The sequence below is a fragment of the Vanessa cardui genome, chromosome Z, assembly GCF_905220365.1.
Source record: "Vanessa cardui chromosome Z, ilVanCard2.1, whole genome shotgun sequence".
Taxonomy (NCBI): Eukaryota; Metazoa; Arthropoda; class Insecta; order Lepidoptera; family Nymphalidae; genus Vanessa; species Vanessa cardui.
In genome coordinates, this window is record NC_061154.1 from 9,496,239 (window position 1) to 9,522,898 (window position 26,660).

The 26,660-nt window shown below is 30.5% G+C and overlaps 1 protein-coding gene across 2 annotated transcripts in view; it reads left to right on the forward strand.

Annotated features, from left to right (window-relative positions):
- The first annotated feature begins 503 nt into the window (after positions 1–503).
- The window catches only part of LOC124542941 (adenylate cyclase type 6), a 215,638-nt gene continuing 189,481 nt past the window's right edge, over positions 504–26,660 (forward strand). For both annotated transcript variants that reach the window (XM_047120888.1, XM_047120890.1), the window contains exon 1: positions 504–623. The gene's annotated coding sequence lies outside the window, so the exon portion shown is untranslated. The remainder of the gene's footprint in view (positions 624–26,660) is intronic.

The following is a 26,660-nucleotide window of genomic DNA, read 5'->3' on the forward strand; positions in this document are numbered from 1 at the left end:
CTAACAATGATTAATATGCTGCAACGAGCAATATCGAACTACTTATCTTAGGAAATTTTCGACAGTTTTTTTTTTAGTTTGTCTTATGGTACGTTGAACTTGTTACGCCATGTTAACAATAAAGAGGTTATAGTCAGTAATAAAATTGAAAAAAGTATTCTTTTTTAAATATCGATTCTATTATTTCATTTTCACAGCTACTACCAATGCTATACTACATAATGTGTATGTATATAGGTTATTCATTCGTGTTCCAATCAGGTGTAAATTAGGAAAATATTCAAATTACGTACAGACAAAAGTGTAGGTCATTAGTTTTGTTCTGATATTGACACTAGCGTGAAAAGGATCGTCATTAGTACTGTTTCAAAAAAAAAGTAAGTAGCTGGTTTCGTTGATAAAATAAACATTTTAGCGGCCAGCTGTGTGTAGCTGATGACGCTTCGCTTATCAGCGGTTATCACCCCGCGAGCCTCGTGTCTCGATCACACTTCAGTCGCGCGTCCTCGCTCCGAGAGAGTAGACTCAACGCTCATTTTGTTATTCTAATCCCGAACGTGAACTGTTATTTGACCTAACTTTGCGATCGAAAAATCGCACCCGTTTCTCACGTCAAGTTCTCTGTGAGTATGATTCACATCCGTTACTATTTTATATTAAAAAATATATAATAGCACTGACCACATTGCTTCACGCTATTGTAAATAAATCTTGAAAATACAAATCCTTCGATGAGGCGCGTGATCGTAACGTTAGTTTCGAAAATATTTTCATTTTTTTTTAATTATATTTTAAAGCCTGCGATGTGAGTCATTCATTTGGAACGAAATGAAGGTCGTGTTCTACTCATCCTAAAGTAAATTTGTCCTCGCGGTCTTAATGTATCAGACAAGATATTGTTTATCGCTTGAAATTAGATGTCGCCATACCTTTAAGCGTGGTCATCTTAAGTGTGTTATTTGAATATGATTGGTATGGCTTTTGCCCGCTAAGCCTTAGCCTGTTTACCGTGTGGAGCGGTATAGGATGTATTTGTATACGCTTTTAGATAGTATTACGTATAAACAATTTTATAAAGTCTGTGAAAGATTTTCTGTAGTTTAGGTGGGCAACATCCGTGAAGTATGCGCGTACGAACTCTAGTAGAGAATGTTATGTGTATATGAGAATATATTGGATTATATTATTTAATAATTACATTTACCTAGCAAGAATACTATTGTGACTAATGTTATGACATAACAAATTCAAATAGGCTTGATATCCATTTCCGTGTAGTGTTGAATTTATTGACAAGATATTAAAATGCAAATTAAGTTTGTTGAAAAAATAATAACCTAATGAGGAATCGTCTGAATAATACTTTAATCAATTAATATTATACTGCAATTGCTGAATATTGATTTGACTTTTATTTTCATCTAGGAAGTAATCATTTTGTTTATAAAATTTGAATTCATTTTTACTGAATACTTTTTGTCAATATAAATTTTATGAGATATTATTTTACCGATCTACACCCTGAGGGCACATACATAGGTCACCCTGAGTGGGTTAATTATTCTAATGTTAAACATCAATACCCTGTATTGTTGTCTTTCACTTTGAGGGGTTGAATAAATCTGTCATAATTACTATTATATCCTACTACTATTATATATACGCCTGGCAACTCATGGTCGGCGTCAGAAGTGGTTTACACTTTTTGCAGTGCTAATGTTTTTAAGTTGCATCTGTGTGATTTGTATTAAAGTTATGTAATACAATTATTTAAAAAACGAACACGTTATACGTATATAGGTAAAAGGTCGTATGTCACATATCTCTATGAACACAAACTACTGAAATATAATAAATAATATCTCAATAGTCAGAAACACAAATATATTATAGGATTATATTTATAAAGATTCGAATAAGTGATTGACTTTTTTACTAAAACAAAATACATTCGAATAAAAATAAAATATTTTAAATTATGCACACAGAAAAACTAAACTCAGTCAGTCAACAAAAACAATATCAATTACCATTAAAAAAGTATTTTACAAGGCAACGTCATTCGTGAGTTTTGACGTATCAGCCGTTTCGCCGCGTCCTTCGAATTTGGAAATTAAAACAGTCAAATACCATTTTGACATTCAATCCAAAGTTTCGTTTCGTTATGTTATCTGTCAACTACATGCGCGTTCTATAAATCTGTTCACTCACGAAGCCACAACGGTATTTTTTTTATGAAATAAAATTAACAAACGTTGTATTTTTCACTTCTAGGTTAAATTATTAAATTATATATAATGCGCGTTTATGATTGAACTTTCACTGACAAATAGAAATAATAAACAGCTACATAGAATATTATAACTATTGTATTTTTTTAGAGTTCGAATACGACACCGATTCAAAATCATCTTATAAAATTTCACCTTGATTTAATTCTTTTGAGAAATGGGTGTCACGTTTTCACACATTATTTTCATATTCATTGTGTTCATATGTCACGAATTTTCATCCCAATGTTGGTTTAGCTTTAAGCTGTTGCCAGGGCATCGTTTGTATACGTAATGTGTCAGTGGCATGATGTGTCAAAAATGAGTTTATGTAAAAAAAGTCTACCAGTTAAACTGGAGTGTTAACTCATTGTGACATCGATATAAGGCTTTCAAACTCTTCTATATACAAATACAAGTAAATCTGTAATTAATTATGATATAGGCACAATATATTTTTTCAATGTAATTAATCGTTGAAGAAAATATCCGAAACCATATCATATCATATAAAATATTAAATTTATATATTATAGAATTATTAGCTAAAAAATAAATGTATTTTATCATAGGAACATGTTCTATATTCAAGAAATCAGAATCAGGTGAATTGTATTTCCGTTGAAGAGTTCAAAATAACACAACAGTGTTTGAGGGAGAAGGTCAAGTTAAGATAAATCTGTTGGCTCGTCTATTTGTGGCTACATTTACATTTGGTATTTTAAATATCGATGCAGTTTTAAATCAATTATATTTTTTTGCTAATCATTACATTTATAACAAAACTAGTAGTCGTGGTTTTGTTCACGTTTTAGGGTGATTGATGGTTGTCATGTGTCAGGCAGAAAAAGTAGCCTTTGTGTCTTGGAGGTATAATTTGATTACCAAATTTATTATTATTATATGATTAAATTTGATACCAAATTTCATCAAATTCAGTTCAGCGGTTTGCTCGTGAAAGATCGTCAGACAGACACATTCATCGTTTTCGTTACTTTAACATTTATAATTTTAATTAGAATCAAAAATCAAAATCAAATTAACTTTTTTCATATGGGCTTTTACAAGCACTTTTGAATCGTCATTTAACAATTAAGTGAAGATACCACCGGTTCGGAAAGTAGATTTTACCGAGAAGAACCGGCAAGAAACTCAGTAGTTACTCTTTTTCAACATTTAAAAAAATACAGCCATGTTAGTTAATACAATTATTTAAATTAATATATCCAGCCTGGAAAGCAACAGGTATTAATTCCACACTTTTTTATCATCTGTAAAAATACATTTAATATAACATTCCATTGACGCAATGAGATAAGTCAAATATTTATTAAAGTTTTTTTTAGGGATGAAAATTAAAACAACATAATATCGGACACCCGTGAATTAAAGACTATGAAATAAGAAGGCCTTTATGAACTAATCTTTTAAATCCTAAACCTATTTATATCTATGAAAGTATAACATATAAATTGGTGAATTTACGATCAAAGGGAATTTTTTGAAAGCTTGTGTTGGCGATGTTTGTTTAGGTAGGTTTCAATATTACATAGTTTCCATAATTTCATCTGTTTTCAAAAAATATGTTTCTGTTTACGTTTATTATTAAATTTAACCACGAACGGATAGGGACAAACCAAAAAATTGCGATAATATTTTTTTTTGCAGGTAATATATTTTTCAGCGCGTATCTATCTATTCGAGAAAGAAGTCTATTAAAAAGAAAGAGGTATGAAAAATAGATAGATTTTTTTTTTACCCGTTTTTCTTTCCGTATTTCTTGACCATACTTTTCTAGAAAGTATGATTCATGTGATGGTATTGACATCTTATTATTTCATTACCAAGAATATTGTCATAATATGATAATTATACATTTTTACGGTCACAAAAATATTGATACCAAACAAGTTGGTAAAAAATGTCTGCAAATATCTCAGTACTGAACTAAGACGTCCAGTTTTGATCAGGTCCCGAAGCAGTTCGGTTGAATTCCATGATATTTGAACGGATTTGAATAGCGAACCTCGTGTATGATTGACACGTTAATTTGCTAGGCCATCTCGATCCATATCACAAGCATGCTGTACGAGAACAGTCAGTGTCTTTTGTAGTTCAACTATAAATTGACTGTGGAAATATGATTGAAAATTTAGTAGTATAGTATTTCAATAAAACCGATTACTGCTGATTCACACAACCAATAGAAATAGTTCTCTATCGCGCCATTCGACGCTATTCGTCGCTATAGATTCCCGTCTCAGTTCAACTCGAGAAATCAAGTGCATGCCAATCGACGTTTCAAATTGACGAATATATTAGGTTGTATGATATTACAAGTTATACTTATATATACGTTTGTGTAAAGATCATATTCACATAAGAAATAAATATCGATAATCTGGAAGAGCGTATTTAATTCGGATGTGATCGGTTTTACGAAAGTTGGCGATGCAACATCTAAGTTGTGTCGAACTATACTTGTTTAACCATTTTAAATATAAAATATTTATATAAGGCAGTGTACTAAAACAGAAAATATAAGTTAGTCTTCTAAATATAATTAAAAAAAAATCTATACAATAATATACAATTTTAGTACTCTCTCTAAATTAAAACGTTACATTAAACTTTGATTATAAATTAAATAAACGTCATATATTAAATCAGAATGTATTTCGAAGTAACGAAATAATAATCATCGCTAAAGAGTAAATAATCAAATAATTTTATCAGCGTTAATTACACTGTCATGTCTCTGTGATCATAATGAACCAAAATCGGTGATGTAGACTCTGACTGGGTTATGATCCCGAAATAACCTGCGGTTGTTTAACAAACGATTCGAATTTAGCAATAATGACTGACTTTTGTTCTTTTGTTTCCAAAATAATTATTTCGATATGAAAAAAATAGCCATTTTGACGTATCGATTTAAGTTGAAAAACTTTGGATTGGAATGTGTTTTGTACGAAATATATGAATGTGACATTTTTATAATAAATATTTAATTAATTAAGACATAATTTCTAAAATAAATAATTTTGACAAATAACTAATTTAATTTGTTTAATGTAATTGAGTTATTTTTACCTTTGATAATTACGTGGCACACATATCAACACATAATTAGATGGTAAAGAACAATTACAAACCAAACAAATGTTGCATGTTACTTGCACAATATACATACATATCTCAAGATTATGACTAAACATTCTTACAATTTTACTTAGAATCGAATAAATAATTAAAATATTCGTAAGTTACCGCAGTTGCGAAGGCAAATTGGGCAATATCATTTTCGCAACTACGAATGCAACGCTACCAAACTGTATGTCTATCTCTTATATATTAATCTATTTTAAGCCTAATAACCCTTATTTTATAGTGATTGAATTTATTTTTCTTAAAATCAGAATCGTAATAGAACCTCCTTTTCATTTAGTAAATTCAAATAACGAACATCAGACGTTATAATCAGTATCTCGGTTTCATGATTCAGATGTTGCCTATTCGTTCTCGTTGGCAATAATTAAAGTGTTCCTAGTTACGTCTTTTTCGGTCTGGTGTGTAGGACCAATTGCTTCATTGTTATCCAGAGAACCGTGGAGAGAAGCTATTTACTACGGAGGAACCCTTACAATTCCAACGTACTGTTTTATATCAGAGGAATTCAAAAGTCTAACGTCGTTCTTATTCTAGATGAACACACACAAATACAAGTTGTATTATAATAAAACAAACACAAAACACTTTACATAACTACCTAGGTGATACTCTAATGTATTATAAATATATCAACTATGGGGGAGAGGACTGTTTATATTTAACACAGGTTATTTAATTAGCCTAGCTAGGATAGCCAGCACATGATCTGTGTTTCTTTTGACTATGTTATAATACATTAAGACTTGTCGTAGGTCAACCATGTAACTTTTTGTAAAGATGATTAAATAAATAAATATTAAATTATGAATCAAATAATTCTATATTCAAGTTAAAAGAAAAAAGAGACAAAAAAACTGAAAACAATTAAAATCATTATCAGAATGCAGTAGTCAAAAGATACAATTTAGACAAGAGATAGCAATTTTCTTATCGCAATTTAATATAAGATTTAGATACGAAATGTGATAAAGAAATTCATTACGTTACATTTATTTCCGTAGACGATTCCATTAATATTTAAAAGAAGCTATCACAGTATCTATTCTTACATAAATAATGTTTTCATATATGAGTCTTATAAAATGAGCATACGTTATGTAATATTGCTAAGTATTCTTAATTCGTGTGTATTTATAAAATGCTGAAAATAAAATATCCAAGTATGAAGTAGAATAATCAAATCATTTATTTATGAGAACCAAATGTCTTCAATTAAATCATTGGGTTTGTTGTTCAATAAAACGCGGCAACCTAAGCTACCTTAAGACTACAGGAGACCGATCGTAAATAATATTGTTTATGTTTTAGTTATTTTAATTGACATTCACAGATTTAAAAAAAGAACTTATTGGTATTTATTTATTTTATTGTAATGTCGCTTTTTTCGTCTTTGTGCTTCCTCTAAGTCACTCTAAGGATTTTGTAACGGTTTTCACTAATAGAAAGAATGATTAACGATAAAGTTTTGTAATATAGCGAGTATTTTTGAATATGTTTTACAAAAAGGATAAGCAGTCGAGGTGTTTTGTATAAAAAAAATATCGTACGTTATATGACTAACATTCGTAAAACATTCCTTAATATGTGGAAATACATTATTACAAAGAAATAGAATAATGTAGATTATTTAAGGACCTAGAGTAGGGTCCACGATGAGAAATGATTTTTTAAAAATCCGTTTTTATATACCACTTTTTTAAACAATAATGTTTAAAATAAATGATATATTCTCATTCAGAGAAATGTGTTAGTTATTCTTAATATAAACTAAAATTATCTTTTGCCCTAAAATTAAAACAGCGGGAAGTTAATAACGATATAATTTTGATCTTGCCAGTTAAAATTATCCAGAATCTATAGATCGTGATTAATTTTTGATCCATATTTCAATGACGACACAAAGCAATTATTATATGTATATAAATTAGAAATAAATGAATATAGGTACTTGCTTAATAATTACACGTTAAGTTTATAATTCGTTTACCTCTCCAAAAGAAAAGTAAGGCAAATACTATAAATCTCCGAAATAGCATGATCGAATAGCACAAAAGACTTTTTGGCTGTATTATTAATGCATAATCTTCAAATTAGAATCGAAATAACCTTTGAATTATTGGCCTATATTTTAAGACTATTTTCCAGTAGCTAAAATAAACAGTTAAGTCTTTATTGATCCGTTTCACAACTCACAAATGTTGATAGAACAACAAACAATCAAAATTGAATGTATATTTACAGAAACAATACAAACATACTATTTAATAATATAATTAGTTTTACTCTTATTTCGTATGTTTTTTTAATTTTTGATTCAGTTCAAGAAGGGAATTTGCTAAGCATTGCTATTTATTTAAAAGAAAAATTCTGAAGAGTATTCTATATAACTGTAGGTTTAAGAAGTAGAGCAAAAGTATATTTTCGAAGTTTCTGTTACCATAGACTTTTGTTGCTTAATGCTACGGTAACACAAACTTTGTCAATTGAAGGCTTTTGTTCGGCCGATGATAATAATTGACTAATTGATTTTTATTGCTATAATGGCTCGACTTTGAATCCGACAGTAGAGCATCATTACTTTATTTTGAACTGCGACATTTATTTATTAAACTGTATAGTTGATACAACTGTATCAACTATACCTCATGCAAAAAGTCTACATTATAACTATAATGTAGACTTTTTGCATGAGGTAAATTTCCAATGGAATTTAGTTATTTCAGATACGATTTCTTGATAAGATATTTAAATTAGTTACGTAAATGTATCTTCAAAAGAAAGACAAGTTGCATATTGTATTTAAACTTATTCAAAAAATATGCGCACATTGTTGCTTATAAGTCATCATGATAATATTTTTTTTTTTCAAATGTAAACTGCATTTCAATAGAATTCCATTGAATAGAATTATATTAATTGAATACTCATTGCATGCACTGTATATTATTTGACAGCTGCCTCGTGCAGATCGGGACGATTACAGGCTAGGTTTCCTCGTGTCATGACAGATAAAAGTATCTTTCACAATATCGGTAGTACGCTAGCACAATGAAAATAATTATAGAAACGCATCCGTACCATACAAGGAAAACGATGCTTTTTAAATGATAAGCATAATGTCTTCTTTTTGAACTGCATTCAGATTTATGCTAAGGAGGTTATATATAAAACACATAAACATTCATGTGTTTAAAATTTAAAAATATAATAACAAATGCTTAAGAAATATGAAGTTTGTTTTGTTGCCGCTGATTGTTATAAAAAATATACTATATTTTAAATCACTTTGATAATACCTATATGTATACATATACAACAACACGTAATATAGAACAGTATTATTCATTTCTCGTGTACAAATTATAAGTTATACAATTAATAGCATTATACTCGAACTTTTAAATAGGCCAACTGCTAGTATCTTTGTCTTTACCGCTCTTGACGTTTTAAGAAATATTCAGCATTTGCAAATCACCATTACATTACCGATCTTGTGAATTTATGTCCTTTTCGTCTGTTATTAATAATAATAATAATAATATTGTTTTACACAGTATATAATCACGTACTATTGCATTACAACTTTTATCAGCTATTATTTAATAAGATAGCGCGTTATAATCGCTTAATTAATTGCTACAGTATATAAGTGTGACGAACATGTAAAAAATTAATGTTACTAATAATAATAATGTATACTCGTTGAGAGAAAGCGGATGTAAGGGTATAAGATTTTGTACAGACAAGAGGCAGCTCTTGTAGTCGAGTTTATAAATCAGATATCGTTATATCTACATGAGTCGAGATGGCCCAGTGGTTAGAACGCGTGCATCTTAACCGATGATTGTGGGTTCAAACCCAGGCAAGCACCGCTGATTCATGTGCTTAATTTGTCTTTATAATTCATCTCATGCTCAGCGGTGAAGGAAAACATCGTGCGGAAACCTGCATGTGTCTAATTTCATTGAAATTCTGCCACATGTGCATTCCACCAACCCGCATTGGAACAGCGTGGTAGAATATGTTCCAAGCCCTCTCCTTAATGGTAGAAGAGGCCTGATTAGGTTTTTACATGCGTATTGAAATATTTTCTGCGACAATAATGAATAGGTAAATTTAATAGTCACCTATTGTACACTTTTTTTAGAGTTACGTGCCCCGAATGAACCCTTATAACATCATTTCGTTTTTCGCCTGTCCGTTTGTCTGTCAAGTCCAACCCCTTTTTTCAGGAACGCGTAGAAGCGTGAAGTTGAAATTAATAATATAATATAAAAAAATCGAAAACAGTAAATTTGTTTTGATATCAGTGCCTGTTTATGTATATGTCTTGTGATACCTCGATTAATATGACACTAATTAATAAACTAATATGTTATTAAATTATATGAATTAATAATATTATTTAAAAAAATCAGAGTAATGCAATTTCACCAAAAATGCCATTGTCTTTTTGTATTCATAAAGTTTCTGTAGATAAAATATACATATTTTATTTATATTGAAAAGTGAATCTGAGTAATGTAGAAGAAACTGGCTTCAGCTACTTTTGAGTGTTTGAATTATTAAAAATAATCATTAATATTTACAAACATTTTTTCTTAAGTATATTTACAATTTAATTGTAATTCTTAAAAATCATTTAATTAACCACAAGGTAAGAAACATTAACAAATCAAGTTATTTTACGTTATTTATAATTATTTTTGATTCTATTTAAAAAAAAGTTTAAAGATGACTGATTACCATACAACTATATATATAATACAATTCTGTGGGTTTCTATTTATTTTTGTGTGTGATATGAGTTCCAACGGTAAATGGGTTAACTATATGGCAAGTTAGTCAATAATTTGATTTGGTTAATACGATTTAGTGAGAATAATAGTGTTTGGATCGAACCGGTTTTTTGTAGACAAAACTTTATCAATACTTATAATGTTTTGATTTATATCATATTGTGCAATATTATGAAATCAGTCAGAGTAGCAGGCTTAAGCGACACTGTTTATAGGCAGTGGTGAACAGTTACCATCAGGTGGCCCTTTTGCAAGTCCACTTGCCTATCCTATATAAAAAAATCTACTAAATATAATTGAAGGTTATTGTTTTTTTAATATTAGTAAAATACGGAATAAAGTACACAAGACAATTCTACGATTTTATGCTTTATTCTACAGTTTAATTTCGCGATTGAAGCTTATGGATCAGTGCAATATTATATAAAACTAGCTGTGCCCGCGACATTGCACGCGTTTGAATTTAACAAAATAATATTACTGCAGCCTACTTTACTCTTTATATCTCTTTATATATCATCTATCTGCCTGTGAAAGTTCCATCAAAATCGGCCCAGCCGTTCCAGAAATTAGCCGGAACAAATAGACAGACCGACAGAAAACTGTAAAAATAATATCTTGCTATATGTACCGTGTATACATACATATGCATTGAGTAAAACAGGGCTATTTTAATATTACAAACAGACACTCCAATTTTAGATTTATCGTCCTTCTTTATCTCATTTGTCAATCAGGATCGTTTTTAATCTAAATATTATTTCGATTCTCGGTAAATTACCTAACATTATTTGATAAAAACGTTCGTGATTATATCACAGTTAATTTTTATGATTTTCTCACATTTTATAACTTCCTTTGTGAATTCATGTTCAATAATAACAATGCGTGTTTATAAAATGTACTTTTTAGTTAAGCCAAATCGCAGACTTAAAATAAAGGCATTTAGAGCACACCCAACATTAAGTGGAATAACAGAAGCGAATACATAAATAAAACATTTTAACAAAAAGAAAAACCGACTTCTATCAAAACACTATCTTAAAACAAATGAATATGCACTTAAAAGTAATAAAAATAATTGCGTATTTCACATATTTTTAGAGTCCTCCTAGATAAAATGAAATGATAAATATTAGACTATTTAAAAGTCGATTTACGATTATATAACGTAGTTATAGTTATTGTTATATTTGGAGCCGGTGTCGGCCACCGGCACGCACCTCAACAATCAAAAGAAAGAAGCGATACGAGCCCCTTGATTGATCCAGTATATTTGTAAAAAACATATTTCTTAAAGTATTCTCGTATTGTTTTGTGATAGATATACCGTAGGGTTTCTTGGCTGGCTGAGAATAGTTAGTGATATGAGTTGCCAATTTTCCTTGAGCGCAATAGAATAAGTACTCAGACCACTCACCGTGATACAGTCGATAGAAAACTCTCTGCTCGTCTATCTAAGACAGATTAAATGTTATGCTAAGAAAGATGGAAGACTAATGTATCAATTATTTTCGAATAAAAACATGAATTACATATCCTACGGCTAAACAGCAATATATAATCGCCATCATTACATAGTATAAAACAAGGTTGCTTACCGCTCTCTATCCCTATTATATAGATTTGGATGCGGTTTTTTTAAATAGATCCAGTGATTTAAGAGGATAGTTTTAAGTATATAATACATGAACAATATGGAAAGAACAGATAATTTTAGAAGTTTGCAATGTGATGTCGTAAATAAACAAATTTTGTAGTATTTTTAGTATACTGATACTATCTAAGATATACGTGCGAAGCCGGGCGGGTCGCTAGTTGATTATAATATTCGACTATAAAAATTACATGAACATAACCACGTTACGGAAGGTGACTCAAATATCTAAATAACCTATAAATATAATATTCGCCCGAGTTTCGCTAACGTGCTCCTCAGAATTGTCCCGTTCCCTTCCGTTCCGTTACTTTATCATGGATCCATTGCTCAGAACCTCACCAAACTACCCCTGACGTATATCCTTGATAATAAAAAAAGAATCATCTAAATTGGTTGGCGCAATTTTGAGTTATTCACCTATTTATCGTTTTCATATGGATACCATCTTCAGAACTAAATTAAAATGGGACCACACGGAAAGCACCAGCTTTCAAACAAAAATGAAAAATGTCAAAATTGGTCCACCCAGTAAAAAGTTATGAGGTAAAAAAAAATACAGACGAATTTATAACCTCCTCCTATTTGAAGTCGGTTGAAAAAGCGAGTGCACATTTTCGGTACTGTGTACAGTAATTAATAGTTAGTGTCAGCACTTATGACGTAATAACAAAAAGACGAATCGTTCCGTACTACTGGGCATTTGCATTCGCTTTTATTTCTTCAACGTTCCGTCTTTTGTTTTATAATCTAAGTGTCAAACACTCAGTTATGCTTTCAATTTCAATTGTTATATGGTATTGACGTATTTATCATTTAATTACGTTATTATTATTATTGTTTTTCCTTGAGATAGAAGAAGGCGATAGAAAGAGACGAATACATTTGTCTTTGTTCATTTTTCTTTTTTATAAACATATGCTCTATTTTTTATTGTAATTTTTTAATCGATTTTTATTTGAATTTTTATTAGCACTAGTCGATTTTATTCAAATTGCTACTTCGATTTGAAAATGGAAGTCCGAGTTTTTTTTAATATAGAAAGGAAAATGCTGCATAATTCTAACGCTACAAAACGAGTCAACCAGAGAAAATAATATCTTATTAAAAAAAATGCCGTTTAATTAAAGACGTAAATTTGCTTGCATGTCATGAAACAGATGATTCCGCCACAAGGTTGCGAATAATGAACGCAGAGATTTCTTGCTTCACTGCCTCTACCTCTAGCGCGGGCTCGGGCCAATGGAACGACGCTATTACTGTTACATAACCTAATACGGACTTGAACTGACTTCATCTTATGACATTCTTATTTTCATGTCATCTCATAATTCGACCGATTGGCTATAACCATATAGCCAATCGGTCGAATTATGAGATGAAACGGTACTAAATATCGCTAATTGAATGTCGAGTGTTATGTAATAGTACCGTCCATTGTAGAGATTCACCGCTGCTTCTGGTGTAATGTGTTTTAGGACTATTAATTAAAGAAAAAAAAATGTCTACAAATATTTTTTTTTATCATGAATGAATATTAGTAATATAAACAAATATGTATGTTGTGTTTTTTGTTTGAGTTATAGCTACCAATAAATATTTATTTAAGTACAGTCGTCAATAATGTTTAAAATAAATGATATATTCTCATTCAGAGAAATATGTTAGTTATTCTTAATATAAACTAAAATTATCTTTTGCCCTAAAATTAAAACAGCGGGAAGTTAATAACGATATAATTTTGATCTTGCCAGTTAAAATTATCCAGAATCTATAGATCGTGATTAATTTTTGATCCATATTTCAATGACGACTCAAAGCAATTATTATATGTATATAAATTAGAAATAAATGAATATAGGTACTTGCTTAATAATTACACGTTAAGTTTATAATTCGTTTACCTCTCCAAAAGAAAAGTAAGGCAAATACTATAAATCTCCGAAATAGCATGATCGAATAGCACAAAAGACTTTTTGGCTGTATTATTAATGCATAATCTTCAAATTAGAATCGAAATAACCTTTGAATTATTGGCCTATATTTTAAGACTATTTTCCAGTAGCTAAAATAAACAGTTAAGTCTTTATTGATCCGTTTCACAACTCACAAATGTTGATAGAACAACAAACAATCAAAATTGAATGTATATTTACAGATACAATACAAACATACTATTTAATAATATAATTAGTTTTACTCTTATTTCGTATGTTTTTTTAATTTTTGATTCAGTTCAAGAAGGGAATTTGCTAAGCATTGCTATTTATTTAAAAGAAAAATTCTGAAGAGTATTCTATATAACTGTAGGTTTAAGAAGTAGAGCAAAAGTATATTTTCGAAGTTTCTGTTACCATAGACTTTTATTGCTTAATGCTACGGTAACACAAACTTTGTCAATTGAAGGCTTTTGTTCGGCCGATGATAATAATTGACTAATTGATTTTTATTGCTATAATGGCTCGACTTTGAATCCGACAGTAGAGCATCATTACTTTATTTTGAACTGCGACATTTATTTATTAAACTGTATAGTTGATACAGTTATAATGTAGACTTTTTGCATGAGGTAAATTTCCGATTGAATTTAGTTATTTCAGATATGATTTCTTGATAAGATATTTAAATTAGTTACGTAAATGTATCTTCAAAAGAAAGACAAGTTGCATATTGTATTTAAACTTATTCAAAAAATATGCGCACATTGTTGCTTATAAGTCATCATGATAATATTTTTTTTTTTTCAAATGTAAACTGCATTTCAATAGAATTCCATTGAATAGAATTATATTAATTGAATACTCATTGCATGCACTGTATATTATTTGACAGCTGCCTCGTGCAGATCGGGACGATTACAGGCTAGGTTTCCTCGTGTCATGACAGATAAAAGTATCTTTCACAATATCGGTAGTACGCTAGCACAATGAAAATAATTATAGAAACGCATCCGTACCATACAAGGAAAACGATGCTTTTTAAATGATAAGCATAATGTCTTCTTTTTGAACTGCATTCAGATTTATGCTAAGGAGGTTATATATAAAACACATAAACATTCATGTGTTTAAAATTTAAAAATATAATAACAAATGCTTAAGAAATATGAAGTTTGTTTTGTTGCCGCTGATTGTTATAAAAAATATACTATATTTTAAATCACATTGATAATACCTATATGTATACATATACAACAACACGTAATATAGAACAGTATTATTCATTTCTCGTGTACAAATTATAAGTTATACAATTAATAGCATTATACTAGAACTTTTAAATAGGCCAACTGCTAGTATCTTTGTCTTTACCGCTCTTGACGTTTTAAGAAATATTCAGCATTTGCAAATCACCTTTACATTGCCGATCTTGTGAATTTATGTCCTTTTCGTCTGTTATTAATAATAATAATAATATTGTTTTACACAGTATATAATCACGTACTATTGCATTACAACTTTTATCAGCTATTATTTAATAAGATAGCGCGTTATAATCGCTTAATTAATTGCTACAGTATATAAGTGTGACGAACATGTAAAAAATTAATGTTACTAATAATAATAATGTATACTCGTTGAGAGAAAGCGGATGTAAGGGTATAAGATTTTGTACAGACAAGAGGCAGCTCTTGTAGTCGAGTTTATAAATCAGATATCGTTATATCTACATGAGTCGAGATGGCCCAGTGGTTAGAACGCGTGCATCTTAACCGATGATTGTGGGTTCAAACCCAGGCAAGCACCGCTGATTCATGTGCTTAATTTGTCTTTATAATTCATCTCGTGCTCAGCGGTGAAGGAAAACATCGTGCGGAAACCTGCATGTGTCTAATTTCATTGAAATTCTGCCACATGTGCATTCCACCAACCCGCATTGGAACAGCGTGGTAGAATATGTTCCAAGCCCTCTCCTTAATGGGAGAAGAGGCCTGAGGAGGTTTTTACATGCGTATTGAAATATTTTCTGCGACAATAATGAATAGGTAAATTTAATAGTCACCTATTGTACACTTTTTTTAGAGTTACGTGCCCCGAATGAACCCTTATAACATCATTTCGTTTTTCGCCTGTCCGTTTGTCTGTCAAGTCCAACCCCTTTTTTCAGGAACGCGTAGAAGTGTGAAGTTGAAATTAATAATATAATATAAAAAAATCGAAAACAGTAAATTTGTTTTGACATCAGTGCCTGTTTATGTATATGTCTTGTGATACCTCGATTAATATGACACTAATTAATAAACTAATATGTTATTAAATTATATGAATATGAATTAATAATATTATTTAAAAAAATCAGAGTAATGCAATTTCACCAAAAATGCCATTGTCTTGTTGTATTCATAAAGTTTCTGTAGATAAAATATATTTTATTTATATTGAAAAGTGAATCTGAGTAATGTAGAAGAAACTGGCTTCAGCTACTTTTGAGTGTTTGAATTATTAAAAATAATCATTAATATTTACAAACATTTTTTCTTAAGTATATTTACAATTTAATTGTAATTCTTAAAAATCATTTAATTAACCACAAGGTAAGAAACATTAACAAATAAAGTTATTTTACGTTATTTATAATTATTTTTGATTCTATTTAAAAAAAAGTTTAAAGATGACTGATTACCATACAACTATATATATAATACAATTCTGTGGGTTTCTATTTATTTTTGTGTGTGATATGAGTTCTAACGGTAAATGGGTTAACTATATGGCAAGTTAGTCAATAATTTGATTTGGTTAATTCGATTTAGTGAGAATAATAGTGTTTGGATCGAACCGGTTTTTTGTAGACAAAACTTTATCAATACTTATAATGTTTTGATTTATATCATATTGTGCAATATTATGAAATCAGTCAGAGTAGCAGGCTTAAGCGACACTGTTTATAGGCAGTGGTGAACAGTTACCATCAGGTGGCCCTTTTGCAAGTCCACTTGCCTATCCTATATAAAAAAAATCTACTAAATATAATTGAAGGTTATTGTTTTTTTAATATTAGTAAAATACGGAATAAAGTACACAAGACAATTCTACGATTTTATGCTTTATTCTACAGTTTAATTTCGCGATTGAAGCTTATGGATCAGTGCAATATTATATAAAACTAGCTGTGCCCGCGACTTTGCACGCGTTTGAATTTAACAAAATAATATTACTGCAGCCTACTTTACTCTTTATATCTCTTTATATATCATCTATCTGCCTGTGAAAGTTCCATCAAAATCGGCCCAGCCGTTCCAGAAATTAGCCGGAACAAATAGACAGACCGGCAGAAAACTGTAAAAATAATATCTTGCTATATGTACCGTGTATACATACATATGCATTGAGTAAAACAGGGCTATTTTAATATTACAAACAGACACTCCAATTTTAGATTTATCGTCCTTCTTTATCTCATTTGTCAATCAGGATCGTTTTTAATCTAAATATTATTTCGATTCTCGGTAAATTACCTAACATTATTTGATAAAAACGTTCGTGATTATATCACAGTTAATTTTTATGATTTTCTCACATTTTATAACTTCCTTTGTGAATTCATGTTCAATAATAACAATGCGTGTTTATAAAATGTACTTTTTAGTTAAGCCAAATCGCAGACTTAAAATAAAGGCATTTAGAGCACACCCAACATTAAGTGGAATAACAGAAGCGAATACATAAATAAAACATTTTAACAAAAAGAAAAACCGACTTCTATCAAAACACTATCTTAAAACAAATGAATATGCACTTAAAAGTAATAAAAATAATTGCGTATTTCACATATTTTTAGAGTCCTCCTAGATAAAATGAAATGATAAATATTAGACTATTTAAATTTACGATTATATAACGTAGTTATAGTTATTGTTATATTTGGAGCCGGTGTCGGCCACCGGCACGCACCTCAACAATCAAAAGAAAGAAGCGATACGAGCCCCTTGATTGATCCAGTATATTTGTAAAAAACATATTTCTTAAAGTATTCTCGTTTTGTTTTGTGATAGATATACCGTAGGGTTTCTTGGCTGGCTGAGAATAGTTAGTGATATGAGTTGCCAATTTTCCTTGAGCGCAATAGAATAAGTACTCAGACCACTCACCGTGATACAGTCGATAGAAAACTCTCTGCGCGTCTATCTAAGACAGATTAAATGTTATGCTAAGAAAGATGGAAGACTAATGTATCAATTATTTTCGAATAAAAACATGAATTACATATCCTACGGCTAAACAGCAATATATAATCGCCATCATTACATAGTATAAAACAAGGTTGCTTACCGCTCTCTATCCCTATTATATAGATTTGGATGCGGTTTTTTTAAATAGATCCAGTGATTTAAGAGGATAGTTTTAAGTATATAATACATGAACAATATGGAAAGAACAGATAATTTTAGAAGTTTGCAATGTGATGTCGTAAATAAACAAATTTTGTAGTATTTTTAGTATACTGATACTACCTAAGATATACGTGCGAAGCCGGGCGGGTCGCTAGTTGATTATAATATTCGACTATAAAAATTACATGAACATAACCACGTTACGGAAGGTGACTCATATCTAAATAACCTATAAATATAATATTCGCCCGAGTTTCGCTAACGTGCTCCTCAGAATTGTCCCGTTCCCTTCCGTTCCGTTACTTTATCATGGATCCATTGCTCAGAACCTCACCAAACTACCCCTGACGTATATCCTTGATAATAAAAAAAGAATCATCTAAATTGGTTGGCGCAATTTTGAGTTATTCACCTATTTATCGTTTTCATATGGATACCATCTTCAGAACTAAATTAAAATGGGACCACACGGAAAGCACCAGCTTTCAAACAAAAATGAAAAATGTCAAAATTGGTCCACCCAGTAAAAAGTTATGAGGTAAAAAAAAATACAGACGAATTTATAACCTCCTCCTATTTGAAGTCGGTTGAAAAAGCGAGTGCACATTTTCGGTACTGTGTACAGTAATTAATAGTTAGTGTCAGCACTTATGACGTAATAACAAAAAGACGAATCGTTCCGTACTACTGGGCATTTGCATTCGCTTTTATTTCTTCAACGTTCCGTCTTTTGTTTTATAATCTAAGTGTCAAACACTCAGTTATGCTTTCAATTTCAATTGTTATATGGTATTGACGTATTTATCATTTAATTACGTTATTATTATTATTGTTTTTCCTTGAGATAGAAGAAGGCGATAGAAAGAGACGAATACATTTGTCTTTGTTCATTTTTCTTTTTTATAAACATATGCTCTATTTTTTATTGTAATTTTTTAATCGATTTTTATTTGAATTTTTATTAGCACTAGTCGATTTTATTCAAATTGCTACTTCGATTTGAAAATGGAAGTCCGAGTTTTTTTTAATATAGAAAGGAAAATGCTGCATAATTCTAACGCTACAAAACGAGTCAACCAGAGAAAATAATATCTTATTAAAAAAAATGCCGTTTAATTAAAGACGTAAATTTGCTTGCATGTCATGAAACAGATGATTCCGCCACAAGGTTGCGAATAATGAACGCAGAGATTTCTTGCTTCACTGCCTCTACCTCTAGCGCGGGCTCGGGCCAATGGAACGACGCTATTACTGTTACATAACCTAATACGGACTTGAACTGACTTCATCTTATGACATTCTTATTTTCATGTCATCTCATAATTCGACCGATTGGCTATAACCATATAGCCAATCGGTCGAATTATGAGATGAAACGGTACTAAATATCGCTAATTGAATGTCGAGTGTTATGTAATAGTACCGTCCATTGTAGAGATTCACCGCTGCTTCTGGTGTAATGTGTTTTAGGACTATTAATTAAAGAAAAAAAAATGTCTACAAATATTTTTTTTTATCATGAATGAATATTAGTAATATAAACAAATATGTATGTTGTGTTTTTTGTTTGAGTTATAGCTACCAATAAATATTTATTTAAGTACAGTCGTGGTAAGAAAAAGAAAAGGTTCGTCACCTTAAGATCTATTTTGGTGTGCTCGGTATGAGCGATAATCTGCTTTACCGATCGAGAATATATGTCACTGACTGAAATATTTTGACAATTCAATAGAAAATATAATATCGTAAGTTAAATTTGTAATGACTAATTAGGCCATTAAAAGGGTTTCATATTAATATAAAATTAAACGTAGTCCAAAGATGTTACACTATTTTGAACCAAGTTACCATACTATTTAAGTTTAATTTTATATGCAGTTGTTGTGCTTTAGTTTCAAAAGGTAGTAAAGGTTTTAGACTTAATAAAGGAATTGATTTGAAAACTGACGAAGACTTCTTAATTTGACTGTACATTCCGAGGGAAAGAGAAACCGATAACTATGTATGAAAAAATAAACTTTCGATTTGATACTTGCCTAATATAATTTCAGTTAATAAAATAAATACAATAAATAAACAAGAACATGCATAATATGACATACAGTTTATAACTGAACTATTGGACTTCACATGCACACTTTGAAAGTTATTATAATTAAAATCTTTGCAGCGTGAATACAAGTACAGACGAGTAGATTTAATAAGACGTTATAACGTTATATAGTGAGATATTAAAATTAGTAGTACACTTATATTTCTGAACGCCGCGCAGCTATAATTTGCACTCAATGAATTTCGTTCACTCATATGTTGATATCGTTTGTTCCGGTCGTGTATATAATAATGCTCGCTTTTCACGGTACGATTTTTGAACGAATGAAAATTTAAAAAGGAATGCATTCCAAATTTAATAAAAAAATTGCACGGTAAGCTTTTCATGGAATTGATTTTGGTTCTCTTTTTTTTTTAAAACATTCAATCCGTTGTAGATTTAGTATTAATTGTTAACACGTGGGAACGGGTTTCGATATATTAAGATGTTTATGACTTTATTTTTTAACCGACTTCAAACAAGGAGGAGGTTATCAAATCTTTTTTTTTTAGGTATATTCCCCGATTTCTCGAAGACGCGTGGACCGATTTTAAAAATTCTTTTTTTGTCTGAAAGACGTCACCTTCTAGTTGGTCCCATATTAATTAGAACAGGTTCTGATCATATCATCATATCATGCTCCAGATATAAGTTTTATTGAAATAGGTTCAGCGCTATTTGAAAAAATCAACAAATAACCATTTGTTACATAAGGACTTTTAATTTCTATTGTAAGAAAATAACACTAAAAAGAGTAAAATAAAATATTTTATTAGCAATATTAGCGTTGGATGATCTTTGCAGTGGACTAGAAGTTTTACTAACATTGCTTTCAAAATGTGTGTTTAAGTTAACATATTCTACGATATTTTCTTTCTTTATAAGAAACTGTCGTGACTTCGTCCATATTGGAGACATCTCAGGGGAAATTATGAGAAGGTTTATGTTATAATAGTTGGATATATTAAACGAAGGGAATACCCACTTTAATTTAAATGTTGCATTTCTTAACGAAACATAGCGTGTAACATGTGTCAGTGTAATGTTAATACGTGATGCAGTGATTTATTTAAATTATGTTTGTGATTAGTTCCGAAAATAAATCGTATCTTTTGTAAATGAACGAACTAAAATCTAATTTAGAACTTTAATGATTATTAATAATAAATATAATAGGTACAACTTCGAATGCTTAATGATACGTAGGTAGTAGTATAGATTGAGCCTTTTCTATGAAATAGTGAATGAAATACCAATGTCAATTTTTATTTTCATATTATCCTACGTAGACGGTCTGTGACTGGGTACTGGGAAAACTGATGTCAACAATCCCCGAAGACATTGCCACATTAAGAAATATTAAACATTTCTCATATGACCAATGCGCTTCCAACCTTGAGAATAAGATATTACGTATCGAGTACCTGTTGATACACAGGGTGTTACCACAAAGTAAAAGACTGAATAATGATATGAGATGTAAGTAATTAATAGTCTCGCAGAAGCAAAGAGTGACATGTTCCATATATGAAGCGTAATGGCGTCAAAAAATTGGATTAGTTTGCATCGTAACCTAATTTTAAGACAAAGTTACAACGGACTCTGCTATCGAAATAAATGTTAATTTTAAACCGCATGTCGCAAAAAGGCTTTTATCTGACTCGCGTAGGTTTTCCGACGTTATCTTTTATTCAGTAACCAATATAAGGTTATCTAAAACAGCAGTGTGGCATTAAAATTCTCTGAAACGGATGCAAATGTTTTGACACGTACATGTGTCAATACCAATGGTTTTAGCGAACGAAACTATTCTAAATTTTTAATTTTTTTTAAATATCGAATGAGTGTAGTACGACCCAACTTAGATGTAGCATCTGCAAAAATCGTAAAACCGATCATATCCGAATTAAGAACGCTCCCCCAAATTATCAATATTTATTTGTTATGTGAAAATGATCTTTACATAAACGTAATAACTTGTATTGATCATCATCTTCATCGTCAATTTGACACGTCGATTTACATGCACTTGCTTTCTCGGGTTGAACTGACGCGAGAATCTATAGCGACGAATAGCGTCGAATGGCGCAATAGGGGGATTTCTGTTGGTTGTATAAATTGGCAGTGATCGGTTTTATTGAATTTGCCCCATGCTAAATCTATGTTTTGTCGTATTATAGAAAAATAGTTTATGTGATTTTCAATTGTCATGTGTAATGTGTTACGTCAACATAATAAGCCGTATATCGTGGCAATGATCTTTTATCGATAAAAGTGAATAATTAGAAGTAGCACAATACAACGCATTGCTTATCTAGATTGATTTAAATATGCACTTCCTTCTAAGCTTTATAACTTTTTGCCAATAACGCATAAAGAATGTAATTTACTTCCTGTTTATCATTTGTAAAATATATGAAAGTACCGCCAATATTATAGTAATTTGGTCCCGTACATTTATTAAACCCTATAGCAGTGATGTTTTATAAGTTACATATTAATAACATATCGTTAAAAGGATCCCAGGACAGGATCCCTTTGTCCACCCATGGATAATATTAAATGCTTAAATATATACAAATATGAACTAAAACTAGTAACTGTATAAATCTTGACCGCTTGGAATGGTGGCAAGGATTAGCAGCATTTCCCCTTTGAATCGCAATTCCGGTCCTCTGGGCAAAAAACGATCCAGCCCTCCTGTCACCAGTACAGGCAATGAGGCGAGGTGTTATACTTTTGATGAAGCTTTTTGCACCTCTACTTCAAGGCAAAGCGTTTCGACAGCATTTCATTTGTGTACTTTACATAATTCCAACAACACTACCGTTATATTTTTATAAAACCACAATGAACAGAGAGTTTAATTGGTTTCTATTACAGAATTATTAAAAATAATGTTGTTGTTACACAAAATATTAACAATATCTAATATGCAATATATTGTTTTAAATTCCTGATGTCTACAACTAATTTCTTGTCTTATCTGAAATTGTTATCACCATAATGTCATATTGTATGTTATAGATTGACTTCTATCGTTATTTGATTGATGTAATTCCCACACTGTTTAGACTTCTTTATACGTATCTTATTATTGTCAAGCGATATTGTTTAAATATAAAAGTATACTTGTCACTAATAGTTGTAACAAACATATCGTCTTTATTGTTAAAAAAACGTTTGTTCCTTGTTCTATTTGAAAGTAATAAGATAAAAATTGTATCCGAAACCAAGATTTTTTGTTCCATTACATTAGAACATTAGTTCTTACCAAAAACTAAAGTCAAAATAAACCTTATTAAAGTAAGCCTACTTTGGAAGCACTTTGAATTGTCAATTAACAATTAAGTGAAGCTACCACCGGTTCGGAAAGTAGATTCTACCGACGAGAACCGGCAAGGAAATCAGCAGTTACTATTTTTCAACATTTAAAAAATACATTCATGTTAGTTAAATACAATTATATATGAATGTAATATATCCCGCCTGGGAGTCAAAAAAAAAGGTTAACTCCACGCTTTTTATCATCTATGAAATCTTGTATATATATAATATGCCTTTTTTACTAAAGTACTTTTTACAAAAAATTTGAATTTACGAAGCGACAAAGATAAAAATGTCTTAAAATTCTATTGGTCCGAAAGACTTAATTTTAAATATATTTTCAGGCCATAATTTGGTATAATCATTATATTTACTTTCGTTGTAAAAAAATTGCAAAGTTGCCAAATATTGAATGTGAACATAAAAAGTTTCACATAACGTTGAGTTAGCAGCGCCATTAGACGCGGCCCGCATAGCCCCTAAACTTTATCCCGTTTAATAAAATTTCACTCTTTATTTTCACAAAATTCGCAGTATTTTAACGGATATCCTGTTTTATTATAAGATTTAAAAGTAATAAAATATACAATAATAACACGACCCGGATATTTCACCCATATAATAGTAAAGTAATATACCTCCGTTGTCGAGAGGTGTGTTCATCGGTTTACATGGGTACGCCACTCCGAGGTCCCGGGTTCGATTACCGACGGAGTCGATGTAGAATATCATTAGTTTTCTATGTTTTCTTGGGTCTGCTTATTTGTGCTACCGTCGCTACTTCTGATTTTCCATAACACTAGTGCTTTCGCTACTTACATTGGGATCAGAGTAATCAGAGTATGTGATGTTGTCTCATATTTATTCATATAGATTTGTTTTCTGTGCGATACATTGATCTAATCCTAAATCGTATAGATTGCCTTACGATTTCTATTTCTCTCGGCAGGTATATATAATATTCTGCATACGTTTACTGGATGAAGTCATATTTAGTGGTAGGGCATATACATCCAATAATTAGTATTGATTTGTTCCTGTTTTAAGGGTGATCGAACCCCTTGAAACTGGAATTATAAGGGAGTTAATATCTTACATCTATTTATTAGTAGTATTTGGTTGATGGGTGATATGAGGAATAGTTGGTGCCAGTGTCTATCACCCCTACCAAAGACGTAAATACAAAATCATTTTATACAAAACTATCGTAAATTCTTTGTGACTGCAATGCTACTGACTCCTTAATAAAGCCAGCGTTAATATATTTTAAGCACTTGAAATAGTTTAGCTTTGATCTTAATTTAAAATTATTAGAATATTTTATTTTAAATTAAGTGTTTCATTGACCTGTGTAAAAAATACTTACTCGACCGTGGCAAGTTATTTTAATAGTTGTGAAAAATCAAAACTAAATTATACAGATTCGTACAATAACGAAATCGGTATAATTCTTGACCGCGTGGCACGGATTCAAGTAATTACTAAAACACCAAATATTGAAAAACTTGGTTTCCGAAGTTATCCAATCGCTGACAGATAGACAGACAATTTAATGAAGCAAAGCTCAAAGCCGGCTTAAATTCAATTCCGTCTCGGATTACCAGTTAGTCAAATTCGATGAACGTAAATAGCATGACCTGCGTTCCATAGAGCTTATAAAGTCAGTTTGTGAAATTTATCGGATATTCGGCGTTATAGTAGAGTTAATTTTTTTTTAATACAATTAATATGAAATGTGTATAAAGTAAAGTGAAGTAAAGTAACAGCCTGTAAATTTCCCACTGGTGGGATAAGGCCTCCTCTTCCATTAAGGAGAGGGTTTGGAACATATTCCACCACGCTGTTCCAATGCGGGTTGATGGAATGCACATGTGGCAGAATTTCGATGAAATTAGACACATGCAGGTTTCCTCACCGCCGAGCTCGAGATGAATTATAAATACAAACTAAGCACATATATATAGTGGTGCTTGCCTGGGTTTGAACCCGTAATCATCGGTTAAGATGCACGCCTTATAACCACTAGGCCATCTCAGCTCAATGTGTATAAAATCAATATAAATTAAAAAAAAGTGTCGTTTGATGTTTATTTACATAAATAATCAAATAAAATGTATATTTTGTTTATATTATTTTTGTCGTGCTAGTAGATAATGATTGCTAACAGCCAAGTTTTAATAATAATTTGACATAAATATTGGTTATCGATAACAATCAGAGATACCGATGTTAGCGTGATAATCCAAATTAAGTTAGCGTTACCTAGATATTATATTTTATAGTTTACTAGCGACCCACCTCGGTTTCGCACGGGTGCATTGCTGATACTGAAAATGATAGATTAAAGTGGAAAAGCAAACAAATGTAATAGAAACTCTAATAGAATATACTACAGAATATCTTTGTATACAACTTTCACAGTTTTTTTGTGATTAAACAATACCATTTTAAATGTAATAACTTCGGAGATATTCATTTAAGTTTTGTGCAGAATGGCGCCAAATTAGTTTATTCTAAATTCACAATGTGTATAGGTATCTTGGATTGGATTAGGATTAATAAGCGATACAGCTTAAAATCGCTCGCCGTTGTTTCTCATAAAAAGTAAAGGATAAAAATGCCTATTGTGGGTTATCCCTATGAACACAAAAACCGTCGTGATGTTTTTTGATCTTTTTCAGTGTTTCTACTATATTTCTAAAGTTCGAAGTATACACAGGGATAGACTGACAGCAAAACGACTTTAACTTTTTATACTATACATAAATACATAAGAAATTACGTAAGAAAACATTTTCTTTCAATAATAATTTGACTCCTCAGATACAGCGAAATCGGTTTAAAACTGAACAAGAAGAGTAGATCCTTATTTTTTATTTTATATGTATGTATATTATATTATTATATTATATTTAACGACCATTCATATATATACTTACAAACAAATAGTTATATAACGTATACAACAATGATAGGAATGATAACGTTAGATCAAAACGTATACGGTCTC